Below are 17616 nucleotides of genomic sequence, written 5' to 3' on the forward strand. Positions count from 1 at the left end.
CTGGGTATAGAAACAATGCCATTTATATGCTTTATACTAATGCCAGGAGTATCCGGAATGAGGGAGAGGAATTGGTGGCACAGATAGCATCAGCCTGGCTAAAAATTATTGGGATCACTGAGATGTGGTTGACAGAAGCGGATATAATAACAGGAATAGAAGTCGCTGGGTACAGCATTTTTCGGCAGGATAGGAGGGGAAAGTGTGGTGGTGGGGTACTGCTTATGATAAGTGACGACCTATGTCCTCTAAGAGTGGAGGCTTTGGAAGGCAGTGAGACCAATGATTTTGAGAGCATATGGTGTAAGGTAGAGGTGGGCAAGATAGGATATTTAGTGGGGGTGTTGCTACAGACCCAGGAGCACAGAGGATGGGGACCAGGAGATGTTTAGACAGTTAAGTTTGGCAAGTGCAAGAACAATGATTGTTATGGGAGATTTTAACTACAGTAGTATAAATTGAAGAGAGGAAGATGCATGTAGCAATAGGGGAATGGAATTTCTAGAATTCTTGAGGGACAAATGTCTTAGGCAACGTAATAGAGGGAACAAGAGGGTCAAGAGTTTTGGATGTGGTTATAGCATCAGAAGAGTTGATAATAACTGAGATGACATCTCTCCCACCAGTTGGAGAGATTGACCACATGGTTTTGACTTGGAATATGAATAGACATGCAGGAGTATCAAAGAGATGGGAACTTAGGTGGAATTATAAAGCAGGTGATTATAATAGTCTTAGACGTCAACTTCAGGAAGTTTCATGGAGGGAGGAATTGGAAGGCCGCGATATCATTAGTGCATGGGAAATTGTGAAAGAATATTTGTTAGAAGCAATGGTAAGTTGTATACCACGAGTGAAGAAGAGGACATAATTTGGAGTAAAGTGGATGACAAACAATATTAAACAGGAAATGCATGCGAAAAAGAGGCTATGGAAGAGATATAAGGAGACAGTTGAAGAGAAGATGCATGAAGAATATAAGACACAGGCCAGAAGAGTGACTAGTGTGGTAAGGAAAGCGAAACTGGAATATGAGAGGAGATTGGCCCTAAGATCCAAAGAAAATCCTAGGGAATTTTTTAGATATGTAGTCAGTAGGAGGAGAAATGACTGTAAAAGAATGATATTGTGGGATAAAAATGGGAATAGAGTGACTGATGCAGAGGACATAGTGGAATTGTTCAATGAACACTTTATTGGAGTATTTCATCCTAGAGGAGTCAGTTTTAATGCTAGAGGGATAGGGCAGGTTCGAGGTTTAGAGGTACAGGAGGAGAGTGTGTTTCAGATACTGAGTACTCTGGATGTCAGTAAAGCTTTGGGACTGGATGGTATTTCACCACGAGTTTTGAAAGAATGTGCTAGGGAACTGACAGTGTCTTTAACCTGGCTTTTCAATGAAAGTCTGGCTTTGGCAAAGGTGCCCAGGGAATGGAAGGAAGGTAAGATAGTGCCATTGCATAAGGGTGTAACAGACTGGAAGTGTCTAATTATAGGCCAGTTTGTGTATCATTGGTAGTTGTTAAGATCTTGGAGAAATTAGTTAGGGACCGTATACAACATCGGGCAGAGGAGGGTAATGTTATCTGTGAGAGTCAACATGGATTTGTGAGGGTGGCCTCTTGTTTTAGTTATATGCTAGCCTTTTATAATAAAGTTACAAGAACATAGATGAGGGAAAGGCATATGCTGCAATTTTCTTAAACTTAGCGAAGGCATTTGACAGGGTGCCACATGATAAGCTGATATTTAAGTTACAGCACATGGGTCTGGATGTCCGATTGGTCAACTGGATTCAGAATTGGCTGTCTGATAGGTATCAGAGAGTTGTGTATGGTGGAGCAGTTTCAAGGAGGCAGAGGGTTACAAGTGGGGTCCCACAGGGCTCAGTACTAGGACCTATATTGTTTAACCTTTATATCAATGACATTACCAGTGGATTGCAAGAGGATATTCAGTTGTTTGCAGATGATGCGAAGCTGGGAAGGATTATTAGTAATAGTGCAGATGTGGTAGCCCTGCAAAAGGATTTGAATAAGCTAGATAGATGGGCAAATGAATGGGGGTGTCAGTTTAATGCAGCAAAATGTAAGGTCTTGAGGTTTGGAAAACATCGATGGGATGCTGCATACTCTATGGGAGGAGTTATACTGGAGGAAGTAGGGGAAACAAGAGATCTGGGGTTGATGATAAATAGAAACCTGAAATTTAGGGGACATATTGCAAAGGTGGTGAAGGTAACACAGAGGATTGCTGCAATTATGAGAACACCGACCTGCAGAGATAAAAGGGTTATCATTCCGTTGTATAAGTCTGTGATCAGACCATACTTAGACTATTGTTCTCAGATTTGGTCCCTAGGATATGAAGGGGATAAATTAACTGTGGAAAGAGTACAAAGACAGATGACAAAGATGGTTTCAGGACTGTACAATTTTGGTTATGAGAATCGGCTGAGGGAATGTGGACTGCAGAGTTTGGTGGATAGAAGAAGGAGAGGTGATATGATTAAGACTTTTAAACTGTTGAGAGGTGGTTACAGGGTTGACACTGGGGAGTTATTTCGCTTGGTTGAACAGCAGGAAGGAGTGATGACAAGAGGCCATCCCTGGAAGTTACGAAAGGAAACTGTCAGCAAGAGGTTCAGGAGTGGTTTCTTTGCATGGAGTTGAACTATGGAATGCATTGCCTGATAGAGTGGTGAGGGCGAGAACGGTCAATGAGTTTAAGGAGTGGTATGATAGACTTTGTGTTTCTTAGGAAGGACCTCCCACGATGAGCCTTTAGACTCCATGGAGGCCTGAATAATAATAATAATAATAATCCCACTGTTGCTTACCAAATCTCCAAACCTTACATTTGCAACACTGAACTGACAGTTCCAATTACCTGCCCCATTCATGCACTCTATTCAAATCCTCTTGTAAGGCCATAACATCTACTTGACTCTGCATTCTTCTCCTCAGCTTTGCATCATCTACAAACAGCTGCATATCACTAGTTAAACTCATCCCAATATCATTAACATACAAACTGAACAACAGTGATCTCAAAACTCACTAGTAAGGTCAACAATACATTACTAGTGACCTTTCTCTTTCGGAATACTGTACCGGCATATACAACCTTCTTATACCTATCTGACAGTCAGTCACTGATTCAACTCAGAAGTCTGTTGTCCAATCCCGTCGGTTTCAATTTATTTACTAGCTTGCCGTGCAGCAGTCTATCAATAGCTTTTGCAAAATCCAAGTACAACACTGTATGTGCATCACTCCTGTCCAAGGTATTTGTCACCTTGTTATAGTACGTAAGTTAATGAAACATGATATCCCTTTAACAAACCATAGCTGATAATGATAGAGAATACTGCTGCTATCAACCCATTTCTGTATCCTACTTCTCACCAATCTCTCCAGCACCTTCGCCACAATTCCATATATACAGATTGGCCTATAATTAGAAGCTACAGCCTTATCACCACTTTTATGCAGTGGAACAATTTTATCCTCCTTCCACTCCAGTGGTCGCAGGTGAAAATTTTAAGTGGGGGTGCTGCATATACAAAAAAAAAAAAAAAAAACTTTTTTTCCTTAATCATTAACGAATTTATTAATAAATAAATTTACATATTAAAAATTGCTTTATTAAAAATATTTCATCCTCACCACGAACAAACACCAATAATAAAAGTTTCATATCAATAGCAATGACAAGTGCAAACAAATATCGGTGTTAGATCACAGTGCATTTGTTTCGTGTAACGATAATTGAAAAAATATAATTCTTTTCATATTTTCAACAGTCACACTCTTCATAATTCAGCCTTGTATCTATAATAAATAAATAATTATATGTTATTTTAACAAAATAAAATAAGATTTACAAAAAATAGTTCATCACGAACACGCGCCAATAATAAACGTTTCATATCTCACAGAAATAAGGTGCGTAAGCATACTAAAAATACACTGTCGTTTGAGTAGTTACAGTTTTGAATGATGTAACGTGCAATGACAAGAGCAAACGAATATCAGTGTTAGATCGCGGTGCATTTGTTTCATAATCTAAAGCGTTAATCGAACAATTCCAATTATTAACTATTCAATCAATGTCAAAACATAAGCTGTAACCTTTAACATGTTGTACTGCATTTATATAACGTTGTAAGCATTGTTATTATTTATAAACACAAACAAAATTTAATTTTTTCATTTTTTCCTTGGGGGTGCTGCAGTGTTGCAGTGCTTATGTACAGGCCGCCACTGTTCCACTACCTTGGAACCTGTGCTGTTGTAAGACTTATTAAACGGGCGTGCCAATGCTACTACCAATTCTCTGGAACATTCCCTTAAGATGTGTGGTGATATGTCATCAAATCCTATCACCTTATTAAGTTCCTCATGATTTCATGATCAGAATGAAACACTCTTATAAATTGATCACTGAATACCCCAACAATGTCTTCAACAGAAGTTACCATTCTACCATTTTCATCCATTAACATAATCTTACATGATCTTAACATGATCATTCTGCCACATATCTAAAAAAACTCTCTAGGGTTTTTCTTTTCCTGATTTGCCAATTTCTGCTCATACTGCACTTTTGTTTTCTTCACTAACTGAGTCACTCTCCTTGCTTGTTCTCTAGAGAAGGTGCTCGTGAGTCAAGCGCAGTGACATGTATAAGAAGAGCTCCTGATTGGGATAAGTTTTCTAGGAATAATTAAATATATATGCACAATTGTTTGAGTAAGAGAGGCTGTAAATGTTGTGCGCTACAGGTTTTATTAGTGTGGGGATTTTTTTTTTGCCAAAACTTAATTACGAAATCGTTAGACTTAGTAACTTGCAAAAAATGGCGGCGGCATTGTCATTCCATGACTTTAATTTAGATTTCAGTCTTTTCGTTAAGTGTGAGGTCTGTTATATGTATTCTTTCTATTACATAAATGATTTGCGGATATTTGATGAAGATGGAAGGAGGGTGTGTGTGCGAAGTGTGACCTGAACGAGGAATTGATGAATGCAAATATGAAATTGATGACAGAAAGTGTTAGTAGCGAAATTGTCGCGGGGAAAATGAGTGCACGTTTGAAAGAGAGGGTTGGTGAGAAAAAGAGAGGCAAAAAAATGTTAAAAAATCAATAAAAAAGAAAAGAGGGATTTGAAAACCGTAACGAATGTTAAAAGGGACGAAAGTAAGGTGAGAGTGGCGGAAGGAAATGAAATTGAGAGAACGAATGAAACTAGAAATGGCGTAACGCAGAAATCGGAAGTAAAAAAAATCGAAAGAATGGATGATAGCGAAAAAAGAATGAATGATAGTGAAAGTTCGAAGCATGTTGCACTGAAAGTACAGAAACAAAGAAAGATGAATGAGTGTGAAAATGGGAAGAATGATAGCGAAAGTTGGACGCATCCTGGACCGAAAGTATGGAAACAAAGAAGGATGAATGAGAGAGAAAGTGAGAAGAGCGGGTCGAGAGTAAGAAAGTTAGAAAGATTGAATGATAGAGAGAATGAGTTGCGAGTTTCGGAAGCTGAAATGGATTGGATGAGGCAAGAAATGAAATGGATGCGGAATCAAATTAAGAAAATTCGGGTAAAAACTATTAAAATAAATAATGATGGCATGAAAGAGTTAACGAAAGATGAGCGAGTGGCGTTGTATGGTGACTCCATTATTAAAGGTGTGCTGGAGGATAAAATGTACAAGGTATGTTTTCCAAGCGCTAAAATGAGTAGAGTGACTGACGCATTGGATATGAGGCAGGAGCAAGCAAAAGAGTTAATAGTATTAATAGGTACAAATGATATGAGAGGGGACAAAGAGTGTGTCAGAATGGATATCAAGAGGCTGCTTAGAAGGATAAAAGAGAATAGTGTGATAGGAAGGGTAGTCAGTGTGTTGCCTAGGTATGACTGTGGTGAAATGAGGCAGAGAGCAAGGATTATGAATGATATGCTGGCTGAAATGTGCAAGGAGACAGGAGTACAGTTTGATAATGTGTGGAATGAGCTTGAGGGACGAAGTGAGCTGTGTGGGAGTGATGGATTGCATTTGAGTGGTTATGGTGTGAGTCGCTTGGAGAGACTTCTGCTGGAAGGTAGAGAAGTGAATAGAGAGAATGAATCAAATCGAGTGTGAAGTGATGTGGAAGAGCGGGAGAGTACGACAGGAGAGATTGAAGAGGTGGTTATGAATGGGAAAGTGAGTGGTATGAGTATAGAAAATGGGAGAATGGGTGTGCAAGAGGAGCAGGGAAACGGGGAGGCTCAGGGTGGACAGGAGTACACAGCATGAGAAAGGTGGATGCTCCAAGAGGAAGTGAGCATGTGTAGGCAGGAAAGGAATGGGATGACCAGGGATCAAGAGGAAACAGTTTGAATTGAAAAGGGTTTTAAAATGAAGAAGCAGAAAGGGAAATGGCCCCAGTTGAGCAAAGAGAGATCGCATCGAGTGAGTGGTATCAGTGGAACTAGCTGTAGATCCAGAAATGAGCTGTTGTGTTTGTATACAAATGCTAGAGGTATAAGAAACAAGGCAGATGAAATGGTTGCACTAATTGCGTCTGTTCACCCAAAAATTGTCAGAATAAGTGAGACATGGTTGGAAGAGGATGACATCCTGATAGGAATAGAGATGGAAGGGTACGATGTGTTTTGTGAGGACAGAAGGGGTAAAAAGGGAGGGGGAGTGCTATTGGTGATAGAGAAAGAGTTATGTCCATATAAAGTAGAGATGCAAGAGGGAAATAGTGCCAGTGGTTTTGAGGCAGTATGATGTCAGACAGAGGTGAATGGAATCAAATACTTGGTGGGATGTTGTTATAGATCAGGTAATGTGGATGGGGTGATAATGAAATGTACAATCAAATTAGCCAAGTTAATAAGAAAAGGGTGATCATTATGGGTGATTTTAATTATGGCAATATAAACTGGAATGATGAGATAGTAACTGGAAGTAAATAAAATGAGTTTCTTGAGTTTTTGAGGGATAACTACCTCAGACAGTATGTAACAGAGGGCACATGAGGATTGAGGGTCTTGGATTTGGTCATCTCATCAGAGGATGTAATTATAAATGAGGTGTCAAATCATCCACCAATTGGTGAGAGTGACCACGAGGTGATTACCTGGGTGGTTGCGAGCAGTCTGAGGACCTCTGTGAGAAAAGGGTATATGTGGAACTACAAGGGGGGGGTGATTATGAAGGGCTCAGGAGACAGCTTGCAGGTGTAGCATGGAATGAGGAGTTAGCTGGAAAAGAGATCAATGCAGCTTGGGGGATTTTCAAAAACTGTTTAGTAGATGCAATGTCTAAATGTATTCCAAGGGTGAGAAGGTTAAATAAGGTGGGTGTGAGATGGATGAATAAAGAGATTAAGCATGTGATACAGAGAAAAAGGGCATTGTGGAGGCAGCATAAGAGAAGTGGAAATAACCAATTCCATGAGGTCTACAAAGACCAAGCAAGGAGGGTGACTTGGTTGGTGATGGTAGCTAAAGAGAGGTATGAACAGCAGTTGGCTAATAAAGCCAAAAAGAATCCTAAGGAATTCTTTCGATATGCAGCCAGCAAAAGAAAGAATAATTATGGAAGGATGACATTGATTGGAGAAAATGGTATAAAGACAGCTGATGCAGAATGTGTGGTGGAGATACTTAATGAACAGTTCATCAAGATCTTTCAATCTTGTGAATGTGACTTCATGGAGGGATTGAGAGCAGTTGATGATGGGGAGGAGAGACTGACTGTAGGTGAGCAAGAGGTGTATAGGGAGTTGAGTAAACTAGATGTTAATAAGGCTGTGGGACTTGATAATACATCATCACATATTCTGAAAGAACGTGCCAGGGAGTTGACACCTACCTTGACATATTTTTTTAATATGAGTCTTGCACTGGGTCAAGTTCCTGAGGAGTGGAAGGAGGGCAAGATTGTGCCACTTCATAAAGGAGGTGATCAAACTCAAGCATCACACTATAGGCCTATCTGTGTGTCAGGTGTTGTAGTTAAGTTGTTGGAGAAGCTTGAACTAGGATCCAGAGTTGGGTTGATAACAATGGTATTATCTTTGATGGACAGCATGGATTTGCTAAAGGGAGGTCATGTTTTAGTAATCTACTTACTTATTACAATAAAGTGACTGCTTCCTTGGACAGAGGAAAAGGATACACAGTAATATACTTGGATTTTGCAAAGGCTTTTGATAGAGCACCTCATGATAGGTTAACAGTCAAACTAGAGCAGATGGGGTTGGATATTAGATTGGTGCATTGAATTGGAGACTGGCTATCTGATAGGTATCAACAAGTTATGTATGGGGGAGCAATATCCAGGAAAAGGAAAGTCACTAGTGGAGTACCTCGGGGGTCTGTTTTAGGTCCATTATTGTTTAACTTGTATATTAATGATATAGGTGAAGATTTGGATGGAGATATTCAGTTGTTTGCAGATGATACAAAATTGGGACGAACCATAAAGTGTAGTGAAGATGTTGTAACCTTACAGGAAGACTTGAATAGATTGAGTGATTGGGCACGGAAATGGGGATGTGAATTCAATGTTGCAAAATGTAAGGTTTTAAAATTTGGAAAACAAAGATGGGAATCAGAATTTATGCTTGGTGAGAATATATTGTTGGAGGTAGAGGAAATAAGAGATCTAGGGGTGATAGTGGATAATGATGTAAAATTTAGTGGACACATTGCCAAAATTGTGAAGGCAACATAAAGGTTTCTGGGAATGATGCGGAGGACACTGACGTGTAGAAGTAGAGAGATTCTTGTTCCGTTGTATAAGGCTTTGATTAGGCCACACATGGACTATTGTGCCCAGATTTGGTCACTGGGTTTCAAAAGGATGAAGAGATGTTGGAAAGGACTGACTAAGGTAGTTTCTGACCTCTGGAATGTCGAGTATGAGGAAAGATTGAGAAGATGTAATTTGCAGAGTCTGATGGACAGGAGGAAGAGGGGAGATATGATAGAGACCTACAAGTTGGTAAGGAGTTGTTATAGGATCAATGCTGGAGAAGTTTTACAGAGAATAGTGGGAGATCAGGGGAGAACCAAAGGTCATACCTGGAAACTGTATAAAGAGGGTGTGAGTAGGGGAGTGAGAGGCAGTTTTTTTTCGTGCAGAGTTGTGAATGATTGGAATGCCTTGCCTGAGAATGTGGTGTCTGCAAAGAGTTTGAATGTGTTTAAAACACGGTATGATGAGCTGTGTGTGCGATAAAAGGACCTCCCAGATGAGTCTTTGACTCCATGAGGTCTTGAGGTGGTAATAATAATAATACTGCATCCAAAGTACCTTTTTCTTCCAGATTTCATGCATAAATTCCCTCATTCATCCATTTTACACCTGCCTTATTCAGCCTTTTGGCCTTCAGAATACATTCACACATTGATGCTGTTATGTATTTCTTTGTCAGTTTGCAAGCAGAATTTATTTCCTTACCACTCAAATCCTAATTCCATGCTATAGTTCCAAGCTGTCTGCTAAGCTTGTCATAATCACTAGCCTTATAATTCCACATATATCCTTTCCTCACAGAAGTCTGCATATGGCTAGCCACAACCCAGGTGATCAGTCCATGATCACTCTTACCAACTGGAGAAAAGGGTGAAACCCCTCTCACAATTACATCCTCTGATGAAATGATCAGATTTAAAACTCTCGATCCTGCATGCCCTCCTTTACAGGCCGCCTGAGATAGTTATCTCTCAAGAACTTGAGAAATTCATTTTCCTTATTCCCAAATGCTATCTCTTCATTCCAATCTATACTTCTATAATTTAAATCATCCATAATAATTACCCTTCCTTTGTTTGCTAATCCAAGTTGTTTATACATTTCTTCATCACCACCTTCCCCAATCCCTGGCCCATAGCAGCATCCAACTAAATATGTCTTCCTGTCAACCCCCACGTTACTCCACACTGCCTCATAACCATTCACACTATTTCCCTCTTTCATGTCTACCTCATGTGGAGATAATTCCCCTGCTATCATCAGCAGTACTCCATCTCCCTTCTTGCCTTTCTATCCTCATAAAAAATACAAATACTGTATTCTTCCATTTCTATTCCGATTACAATATCATCTTCATTCAACCATGTTTCACTTATTCCAATGATTTTGGGGAGAATAAACTCATTTACTGAAACCATTTCCTTGCCCTTATTTCTGATACCTCTAGCATTTGTAAACAAACAGAGCAGTTCATTTTTAGGTCCTACCCAAGCTACTGGTTTGTTGTGATTTCCCCACCACACCTGCTCTTACCTAATCACCTTTATCACCACTTATCACATATATCCCCTCAGTTTCAGGTTCCCCACTCATATCGCAATATACTCCATCTCCATATACACATTGACTGCTACTTTCAACATCCACTCTCCCTACGCATTGTTCCCCTGTCCACCTGGGCTCCCCCCCCCATTTCCCTTTTCCTCCTGTATTCCTCTTGTTCTCTCTTCTTCTCTCACTCTGCCATTGTTTCCACTGCCAACCACTCCTGTCTCTTCAATACCACTCTCCTGCTCTTTCACTTCATCTCTTACTTTTGCTCTTTTGCATTCAGCACACACTGTGCTTCCATTTAGAAACACTTTCTCCAGTACATTCACTCACTCGAAAGCCAATTAAATGCAACCCATCACACCTGTATAATTCCATTCTTCTTTCAAGCATATGCCATACATCCACAAACTGTACCCTCACACAGCTCTGCTAGCATACCATTCATGATTTTCTCTCCATCTGAACTCGTCATATCATACCTCAGCAACACACCTGACAACCTTACTCACTACAATGTTTTCTTTCACTCTTCTCAACAACTTCCTGATATTTGCCCTTACATACTCCTTATGTCCACTCAAATCATTTGTCCCGACGACTACAACTAGTTCTCTTGCTTGTTTCCTCCTTATGTCCAATGCCTGAATCATCCTGTTCATTCTCCCTCCTGGATAGTAGACCTTATGGAATCTCTCATTATCTAATTCTCTAACTATGGAATCTCCATACACTGCTATCCTGGAGTCACTCGTCACCTCTTCTACCCTTTTTTTTTTTCTTTCATTCTATTCTTTTGCATACTTTCATTAGTTTCCACTAAATGTCTCATATCACTCTGTATATTCCTCATTTCATTTTTCAACAACAGTTTCATCAAATCTTGCAGTCTGACAATTTCACTCTCTATCACTTCTGTAGCCTTGCAACCTCTCGTTCTGCACCACATACTTCTATTTCCTCATTCATGCTTTCTTTTGCCCCCTTATCACTAACTTTCACTTCTACATTCCTGCAATCTTTCACTCCCTCAGTTTCACTAGCTTTCGTTTCATTTATGCCATCTTTTATCTTTTCAGTCTGTTTTGCATTTGTTGCCTCGTGGTCTAATATTATATCACACTTCCTACAAATCCATACCTTCCCTCATTTCCCATCCATTTTGCTCCACAAACACATCACTTACACTCTGCCATGCATACATATTACGCTCACGACATTGAATCAATTTCGAAAATTCTATTTTGTTAATGCCACTTGATTTTCGTGCTCACCTAGTTGCACCGGTTGATGCCCACATGGTTGCTCTCATGAGTACCACCACTGTGTTCTGTTTAATAAATAATAAATCTAACAATTTAATAAATCATGCCAAAAATCATGCAGACACACTTTGTTCTCAAAAAATAAATAGTACAACAATAAAATTAAAGAAATATTGCCGATTATTACTCAAAATAAAATTATCTTTTCCAGAGCTCTTTACCAGCACTACACACACCTTATAGCCCTCTTAGGCTGTTTTTTTTTTGAAGTCTGCTACTGATTCTAAAAAGAGTCTTTCCAGTTTGTATTTACTGTGATGGAGCATGGTGGTTTTTCCATCTGTGAAAGATATCCAAAGGCATGGTCTGCTAGACCTGACTGATCATAATTGTGGTGGCAGATGTATTTTTTTTTTTTTTTTGCACTGCTTTCAAACCTCATTTGAAGCTAACTTCCCTTCTCTGCTCACCTAAGGACCCATTTCCTCCCCTTTCCAAGCGTTTACAAGGTTCCTTCTTCTTGCAATTTATCATATTATGGTCAGACTGGGAGATTTGCTAACATTCACCTAGAAGAACACAAAAAATACATCTGCCAAAACAAATATAGTCAACCAAATAATATAGCTAGCAGACCATGTCTTGGATACCTTGCACAGAATCAGACAGAAAAAATACCACCATGCTCCAGTGCAGCAAATACAAACTTGAAACACTCTTTTTAAAAATCATTAGCAGACTTAAGAAACTAGATTAATCTTAATAAATATGGTTGTATTTAACTTTCCAAAATTTGTTTCTTTTAAGGTTACACAGTGGTTAGCATTCATAGTGAAGAATTTAAGGAGACAAAAACAACAAAAAACACTACAAACAACAGCATCCAAAAAAAGCAGTTCACAAGATCCTCCATAATAATAATACTATTAAAAGCAAAAAATATTACAAGAATACCATAGCTATACCATACATTAAGGGAATATCAGAAAAAAATAGATAGAACACTCCAGAAATATAACATTAAGGCAACCTACAAAATTAAGAAATTTACTCAGCTCATCCAAAGAGCTGAGTAAATTGGGACACACCATCCCAATAAGAAAAGACAAACATAAATGCCACATTAAATTCCTCCACTATGGTAAAACAGACCTGTCAGATAAGACCTTGCAGTTCAAACATGTCACAAAATCAACTAGAAAGGCACCAAGTCCCTACTCCACACTAAAACCTGGTTTGAAAGAAAGTTCAAGGAAGCTTGTGAGATGCTGAAATATCATCCAAATCTAAACAAGAATGATGGATTAGAAATTCCAAGAATCTGGAGGACCCATCTGCAACTTGTATAGTATCCAGAGCATGACGGCAGAATCCCAACACAAGAAATCCTTAATCGCTATAAAACTTTATTTTTATTTATTTAGAGATTTTTTTTATCATCTGTATTATACAGATATGTATAAAATTTTTATTTTATTTTGTTAGTTAAGGGGTGGAAGGGGTGGTGAAGTGCAATACATAGCCTCTCCCACTCAAATGTCAACCTCACCTTCTTGGTCGTCCATTCTGTTCTAAAAGTACAAATGAGGCACTGGCGACAAAGTGTGGGCGGTATAACCCTAACAGAATAAATGCTGTTAGATTTGCCTGTCCAGAGGAACTTGGTAGCAGTCCTACCACTGGACTTACCCAGCAACAGGTTAGTAACCTGCCCTGGTGAAATTCAAAATACTTTCAAGTCTCATCCAAAGAAAAGCCGGACGGAGACTATCAGGGAAAAGACCACAATTCAGGAAACAGTAAACGAAACTGGAAAAAGTAACACATAATGAAGACTGCAACATGGAATGTGAGAAGCATTGCACACAAAGAAGAAGAACTAATAAACAACTAAACCAAGCTAACATAAAGATATGTATAGTAACAGAAACAAAAAAAACAAAAACAAAAAAGAAACAAACAACTATATACAAAATGGTCGTAGGCTGCACGATTTTGTCATTTATAATAATATGAGAATAATGAATTCAGTGTTTAAACACAAGGAAATACATAAATATACTTGGTCAACCAGAGGACACAAATCAGTAATTGACTATGTTATTGCAAATTTTAAATTAGCAGAGTTAATTTTAGATGTAAGAGCATATCAAGGCTTTGAATTAAACTCTGATCATTATATTGTATCAGCAAATATTCAATTTAAACCAAAGTGGCTAAAAACACATAAAATTGAAAATTCTTACCAAGCTACAAAATTTTTTCATTCCAGAATCCCCAAGTTAGACAACAATATCAAAAATGCACAAATTTAAAAACAGAAACCACACATGAATCAAGTGACATAGAAGATGAATGGGAAAATTTGAAACAAATTCTCACAAAAGCAGCAACAGAAACCTTAGGAATAAAATGCAAATGGATTAGAAAAAGAGGACTACGAGACTGAAACAAAGAAATAGAAAATATAATAAAAACTAAACAGGGCAGTTACTAGAAATGGCTAAATTCCAAAACAATAGAAGCAGAAATAGAGTATAAAAGAAACAGTGTGATTGCAAAGCGAGAAGTAAGATTAAAACATAGAGAGAGAGAGAGAGAGAGAGATGGAACAATTTCATAACAGAACTAGAAAAGGATTTATTTAAGCCATAACCCAAAATCTATAAAGTAATAAAATACATGAATAAAGAAATAAAAGAAAAGATAAAAATACAAACAATAGATTTAGAAAAATGGGTGACATATTTCCAAAATCTCTCGACAGATGAGAACAATGAAATAAAATTTTATAAAACAAATGACCTAACAGAAAATATCACAATGTTAGAACTATAAAATACAATAAACAAGATGAAAAATAGGAAAACACCAGGAGAAGACAATATAAATATAGAACTATACAAAAATGCAGGTGAAAAATTTAATGAAAGACTTCTGAAATTTTTTAATATGGTTTGGTTGTCTGGAAAAACTCCTAACTCTTGGAAAAAAGCACTGGTTATTTCGAATCTATAAAAAAAGAGAATAAGGACATTGCAATAACTATAGCAGAATTAGTCTGCTAAATACAGGATATAAAATCTATGCAGGAATATTAAAAGAGAAGCTAAGCAGTTTTGTAGAGGACAAACTACTAGAAGAACAAAATGGTTTCCAAAACGTCCGATCCTGCATAGATCCAATTTTATCTCTAAAATTATTAATAGAAAAGAGAAGAGAATTTCAAAAAGAAACACATATGGCCTTTATTGATTATGAGAAAGCCTTTGACAATATTAGTAGACAAAAATTGTTTATAATATTAACCGATTTAAATATACCAAACCAACTTTTACAATCCATTCAAGACATATATACAGGAAATAAAATAGCAGTTAAATTAGAACACATCTCAGAATGGAAAGATATATCAAGAGGAGTATGACAAGGATGTACCCTCTCACCTCTGCTTTTCAATATATATATATATATATATATATATAAATAAAATTATAATAATCTGGAAACAGTATAACCAATTCGGTATACAAATAACCCCACAAATGAAGATAGATACACTACTATTTGCAGATGATCAAATAGTATTAGCTACATCAGAAGATTATTATTATTATTATTATTACTACATAACACCTCCAGGAGTCCAAATACTCATCGAGGGAGGGCACCTACCGAACCACTCGTCTCAACCAATCCACCAACTGCAACTACCTACATCATCTACTGATGACCACCATCACTAATATTTTCACAGACAATCAAACATCCATACCCAAGGCAGGATTCGAACCCGCAGCCTTTTGGCTGGAGAGTGGATATGCTAACCACGCGGCCAACCGGGCTGGCAAGATGATTTACAAAGATCATGAAAATCATTAAATGATCTTCGTATTTAAATGATCTTCATTATGTGTTAGAACAAGTAAATACTTTCAGATACTTGGGATGTGATTTATCATACGAAGAAGAAAGAGACAGACACCAAAATATCAAACTTTGTCAAAGTAAATGGCATAATAAATAATATATTTAACCAGGCCGGCACTAGGCTGGACGCAAAGCTGAAATGGGTGCCCCCAAACAAATGGCAATTTATTTATTTATTTTTATTTTAGTCATAATCATATGGAAAGAATTTACAAGAATATTTTGAAAATTTGTAACAGTAACTTTGTAAATTTGTAACTTTTTTTTAACTGTAAAATTGCAGCAATTATACTGACTTTAAAGAAAGATTGAAACTTCATACTAACACTTTGAAATGGCGCCCACCTTGTAGTGGCGCTCGCCTGCACTTCGAAACGGGGTCCACCTTATAGTGCCGCCTGCCTGCAATGCAGGCCCGCTTCCGCCGACCCTATATTTAAGCCATCCCTAGTACAAAAACACACTAGAATCAGATTTTTAGATTTTTAGTGGAACCTGTGGCATAGTAATTAAATAATAAAGTAACACGTAAAAACCACAGTGATATCTTTAATTAGTAAAAGAACAGATATTTCGTACTAAAAATAATAGTACATTTTCAGTGTCTGTAACAGTAATAGGAATGGGATACAAGCAAAACGTTCGGTGGATCACCTATTAAAATACAATTGTTACCACGTGCTAGGAAATAATAGAAATAACAAATTTAATCTATTAAGATAAATGGTTTTTTACATAAGATAAAAGTCTCCCAGATCTTTGAGAGAGACATACAGTCATTTCTATTTAAATTTGGTCGGTGTAAGATAGTTTCACAACTTTCTTTGAATAAGCATTCGTATTTGAATCTGCATCTATGGAGGAGAACTGCTTTATCCCACTGGACACTATGAGTAGAGTCAATACTGTGCTGCACCAGACCAGACTTCAGAGGTTTGTTATACTAAATATAATACTGATGTTCTTTTATTATTTTTTCCAATGAACGGCCAGTTTACCAAAATAAGCGACATCACATTCGCAAGGTATTTGTTAAACCCCAGCCTAAGGTAGAGAAGATAGTTTATCCTTTGTAGAAGGTAATAAAGAAGAAATTTTGTTGATAGGAATATATGTTGGAATGAATTGATACTTTTTCAGAATTCTACCTATAGGTTCTGAGATTCCTGGAATGTACGGAATAGGAACTCTGCAGACTGTTGAAGAAACTGTAGGTGTTGGAGCATAAGAGTCAAGTATCTGTTGGATATGATTGGAGTTGTAATCATTTGATTCCATTAACTTTTTAATGATGGAAAGTTCTTGTTGTAAAATTATTGGGGAAGAGCAAACTTTATGTGCTCTATGAATTAGAAATTTAAGAATGCCAAATTTTTGAGATATGTGGTGCAAAGACTTTTTGTGAATGTATCTGCCAGTAAATGTGGGTTTTTGAAAGACGCTTGTAGATAAGGTACCAGAAGATGTTCTAGTAAGGAGGATGTCCAAAAATGGTAAAGTACCAGAGTTTTCTTTTTCCATAGTGAATTGGACGAATGGGTGAAGGTTATTTATCCATTGTAGAAAAGTGGAAAGTTCATCTTCAGTGTGTGACCAAACAGCAAAAACATTATTGACGTAACGGTACCAAAGAGATGGTTGAGGATGAATGGATGAGAACATAGTATCTTCAAGTTGTTTCAAATAGTAATTTGCCAAAGGTGAAGACAGAGGGCTACCTATGGCAGTACCTTCAATTTGTTTGTAGATTTTGTTTTTCCAACTGAAATAACCTGAGTGGATGACATATTTTTCAAAAAAATCAAGGATATAAAAATTACAGATTCTGAAATATTAGTCAGTTTTGACATCATTTCTCTGTTCACCAATATCCCATTAACCAACACAGTCAATTCTTTATATGAAGATTACCCTCCAGATATCGCAAGGATATTCGAATATGTCATCCACTCAGGTTATTTCAGTTGGAAAAACAAAATCTACAAACAAATTGAAGTACTGCCATGGGTAGCCTTCTGTCTTCATCTTTGGCAAACTATTATTTGAAACAATTCGAAGATACTATGTTCTCATCCATTCATCTTCAACCATCTCTTTGGTACCG

The 17616-nt window shown here is 37.6% G+C and overlaps 1 protein-coding gene across 4 annotated transcripts in view; it reads right to left on the reverse strand.

Annotated features, from left to right (window-relative positions):
• LOC150096616 (ranBP-type and C3HC4-type zinc finger-containing protein 1-like) overlaps nt 1-17616 on the reverse strand; it is a 333124-nt gene that overhangs the window by 29489 nt on the left and 286019 nt on the right. Inside the window, exon 11 of one of the 4 annotated variants that reach the window (XM_090408568.1) lies at nt 3812-3833. The exons of the other annotated variants lie outside the window; for them this stretch is intronic. The gene's annotated coding sequence lies outside the window, so the exon portion shown is untranslated. Of the gene's footprint in view, nt 1-3811; nt 3834-17616 lie in introns of those variants that run through there. 4 annotated transcript variants of the gene reach the window in all.

Source organism: Typopeltis vanoorti, chromosome 18 (assembly GCF_054136105.1).
Source record: "Typopeltis vanoorti isolate ZY-2024b chromosome 18, IOZ_Tvanoo_1.0, whole genome shotgun sequence".
Taxonomy (NCBI): domain Eukaryota; kingdom Metazoa; phylum Arthropoda; class Arachnida; order Uropygi; family Thelyphonidae; genus Typopeltis; species Typopeltis vanoorti.